Source organism: Equus caballus, chromosome 31 (assembly GCF_041296265.1).
Source record: "Equus caballus isolate H_3958 breed thoroughbred chromosome 31, TB-T2T, whole genome shotgun sequence".
NCBI lineage: Eukaryota > Metazoa > Chordata > Mammalia > Perissodactyla > Equidae > Equus > Equus caballus.
Window position 1 is genome coordinate 16,959,386 of NC_091714.1, and position 4,230 is coordinate 16,963,615.

General features: G+C 44.6%; 1 long non-coding RNA gene across 1 annotated transcript; it reads right to left on the reverse strand.

The window, feature by feature from the left end:
* Positions 1-282: 282 nt before the first annotated feature.
* Positions 283-3,984, reverse strand: LOC102150075 (uncharacterized). Its single transcript, XR_011434411.1, has 3 exons — positions 3,802-3,984; positions 1,303-1,431; positions 283-418 (listed from the first exon to the last, which is right to left on the reverse strand). It is a non-coding gene; the product is annotated as an uncharacterized lncRNA (long non-coding RNA).
* Positions 3,985-4,230: the final 246 nt, after the last annotated feature.

Sequence of the window (4,230 nt, forward strand, 5' to 3'; positions counted from 1 at the left end):
TTCTGGAGCCCGTGTTCCTAACCACTAGGCCAGGAGAATTACTCTTTCCTTAGAACGTTACACCTGGAAGGGACTAGAGTGATTATCTAGTCAATCCACTTACAAAGGAAGAAGCTGAGGTCCACAGATGGGGGTTACCAGTTCAAGAGCCCAAAGATGACACATGACTAGGAGATGAGAGCACAGTGGTGCTTCTGCTCCACAGGTCACTGCTCTTGTCATGAGCTCCTGCAGCTTCATCTACTACCCTCAACTAGAGGCTCTGTGGTCCCGTGAGGGTTTATTTGGTCCTCTGCAATGAGTCTCCAAGGCACACATTTACCTGCTTCTGGGGCTGGGTGTTCCCCTCCTCCTCGATCACTCCTTGACTCAAAAACATAATTCTCCCTTTTTCTATTCTTCCCTGAGGAACAAGTGTCTGCAGAAAATAAATAGAACATATGTTGAAGGTGCATCAGAAACTTCAGGAAACAGACATGAAAATACAGCCTTATTTATTGTTTTAGGATGGACTAAAAGAAAGTACTTACAGGATTTACTTCTCCAACAAATACAAGCCTATGCTTGATACTAAAACATTAGATAACAAATGTCACCAATTTAATAAAGCAGAGTGTGTGTCAAGGACAAACAGCTGGACAGAGAGAGGAGAATGAGTGTACCATCCCAGAACTCTCCCCACGCCAGAGAAGGAAGCAGGACCTCAGCTAGACCGGGCTTCACACTGTAGGTGAAAAAGCCACTTCCTCTACCCTCTAGGTCCTTCTGACTCATCTAAGAATTAAATTGACAGGAGACAGAATAACGAGAGAAAATCAAACAAAGTTTAATAACATGTATACATGGGAGAAACCCAGGAAAACTGAGTAACTCACTAGAATGGCCAAAGTCCCCATCTTAAATACCATCTTTAGCTAAAAGTCGTAGTGGTTTGGGACTTAAAAGGAGAAGGAAATTCACATGGAAATTGAAAAGCAAATGTTTGGTAGACAGAACTTTGATAAGAAAGGGCTTAGCAAGGACCCTCACAGTCTACTGATACCTAGAGTTATCTATGGTGATGGCCTGACCTGGGGACAGGCCTTTTATCTTAAATTCTTTTAGGCAGTTAGGGGGAAGGTGAAAGGTCAGAGTCTTTTGTTCTTAAAATACTCAAGGCAAAGAGACACATTTTGGGGTGACCAGTTCTGATCCCCTATAACACAATGGCTAGCAGAACAGTCAAGATCGGTTATCTTTAAAAAAATAAACAATAAGCATTCACAAGGCCCTCAAACATGCTAATTCAGTTTGTCACCTCACCGTGCTGGCAGGTCCCAGTAGCTCCACTTTTCTGGCTAGGCTCAGGGAGGCTCAGTGCTCGCCCAGGGTCATCAAGTAGTGAGTGGGTCATAGGGCTGGGCTTCAAAGCCAGGGGCGCGGTCTCACTGCCTGTTTGTGGAAACCAGCACACGAGTGAATGCTAGGCTACGAATCCTCTCACTCTTCTATTCTGCTTCGCCTTTATCTCTGGCACCGCAAGAGCCTCCTCCTCAGTCTCTCTGATTGCTCAGATCATGTCACATTCCTCTTGAGCGTGTCTGCAAAGGTTATTCATCAGCACTCATTCAGCGTCCCAGTGCCATGAGGTTAGCTCTCTCTCAGCCAAGGCCACAGCAACTTGCTACATTCCAATCATCATGTTACTTCATTCAGCCTTGTCATGTTACTTGAAAAGGGTCCATATGGGCCAGCCTATACAGAACCAATCATTTCCTCCACAAACATGGAGCCAGAAGAGAATGAGAGAGATGAGGAAGACAGATGAGGAAGACATAAGCAGTTTTTTGTAGGCTAGAGAATCAGATGTGCCTTTCAGGTTGATTTCTATTATTGTCCACCTTCTGGAGGCCCCCTCCCATCCAGACAGTGAGGGGAGGGGAAGGAAGAAGAGCAGCCAGCGTGAGACTGTGGAGGAAGACAGTGACCACCGCTGAGCCGAAGGGGAAAGAGACGGCCCGGTGACAGCTATTACTGTGCAGGACAGACAGGCGTGGGGGCTGCTGAGCCCCTGGAAGAAAGGGATTGTTGCCTGGAGCTGTGGAGACCATGTCCAGTGGGACGGGGACAGGGAATATGGAATCCAAATGATGAGGCTGGTGGAGCACTGGGGCCATCGAGAACCTGGGCTCTCCTCCACAGGCCAGAGATTATCTAGGATACTGATTCCAACCAATTGGTCCAATTTTTGTGGACCAATAAAAATTCAAAAGCATTTTGGGGGCCAATTTAGAGTTGTCAACTTTTGTCAAACAAAGATTTTAAAAGAAATGGCCATTTACTAAGGCTGTCACCTTCACTTCATTATAGAGTAGGGACATGTCTAAACCCCCAAATCATGAAGGATTTAATACATAAAAAGAACAATTCTTTCAATGGAATAAATTTATCCTTATAAAAAACTCACTACATGCTCATTTGTCTCATGTTGCCACAAGTGGATGAGAGCTTTATCCTGGATGAGTACTGATCTTTCTTCAACTAGCTTTGGGTATTGACATCTCTGAATTCTCTTATTCTCCTTCGTGACTCAGCCTGTCCAAGATGCTTCAGGCAGGTCTTCAAGGCTCCCACATGCCCTCTCACCTGACAAGCACTCTTCCCTTGGGGCAGCTGGGGTGTCTGGCTTAAGTAATTTTCATTCCCAATTTCCTTTGCTCATGCAATTAATTAAAATCCTTGTTCTCCACTTATTCAAAGTCTTTCGACTCATACTTCACAGCATGGCTGAATGTCCACGCCCGTCACACGGCCAGGGCCCACCCACCCATCCATCAGGCACAGTCGGCACAGAGACTGGGGCTCAGGGTACTTTGAGGGGCCCACAAAAATATTTTAATTTAATTTCTTCTAAAATCACAAGAAAACAATGAATATAATAATAATGAATATACATTAGTGAATCCAGCCTGTATTATATTCATCTCATTACCAACACAGTCATAGAATATATTCAATTTTCTTTTACGGAGGAAGGGCCCATGAAAGTCACAATGCAGCCCTCCTGGCAGCCAACCCCACCTGCTCCAGTGCTCACGAGCTCCTCCTTCTGAGCCTCTGATGCCCTAACAGGACCACACAAGCAGGCCCCAGGGGAGCCGTCACTGCTCCCTGTCTCTGTGGCTAAGAAAGGTCCTCGAGCTCACAGAGAGGCTTCCTGCGTAAGCCTTCATCCCGCTGGGGCTACTATTGGACGGCTAAGTTAAACCCTGGCTCCATCACTTACTAGCTGTGTGAACTCATCTAATTTTTTAACCTCTCTGTGCCTCAGTGTCTTCATCTATAAAATGAGGATAATGACTTCTACACATCCTCAGGTTGCTATAACAGTGGTGGGCACTCAGTGAGTGCTCTCTCCAGTAATAAATTTGTAGGAGAATATGGCTGGGAATTCATGTCCTACTTTTAAAAATAATGAGCCAAGAATAAAAACAAAACACCAAAATTTACCAACCTCCAATTATTCTCAAGGATTAGCTGGTTTTTCTTTTGCCCAATGGAAAAATATAAAATAATTGCATTCACAATTTTCCCACCATCTCTTTCCAGTGAAGATAAGAGAATGTTTCTCTTAATTTTGAAGAGGAACTCAGTGCTGGTACCACCACTGCAGGTTTCTATTTTTTCATTTGAATTAACTGTCTCATAGGTTTGTAGCTCTCTGACTCTGGTTTCCTAGTGAATGCCCCTGGACTGGAATGTTCTAGCAAAAATTCATATAGTGCTAACAGTTACAGAGAGACATCAGTTACAATTACATACATGATCTCATGCATCCTCGTGGCAACACTGTAAGAAGATATTATCCTCTGGCAGGTGAGGAAATGCAGCTCAGAGAAGTCCATCCCCTGGGAGCTGGTAACTGCTGGAGCCGGGACCGCAACCCAGGACTGATCCACAGCAAGTGGCGTTCTACTGAACCACACTGTTCTCAGAGTCACAGCTCTAGAACCATAATGGAGAACACATCTATTTACTCATATCTGGGTGAATTAATATATGTAGGCAGAATCACATATTCAAATATTTCCTTAGGATGGTCTGGGACAGAGCTCTATGAAGGATGCAGTAGAGAATAGGTTAATTGTACTTGGAAAGGCGACCCTGTCTTGAGGTGGGTTCATTTAACAAACTAAGTTCACTCTGAATCTTCAGTTGTTGAGTCTGAAGAGTATTTTCCTAAATGCCCTC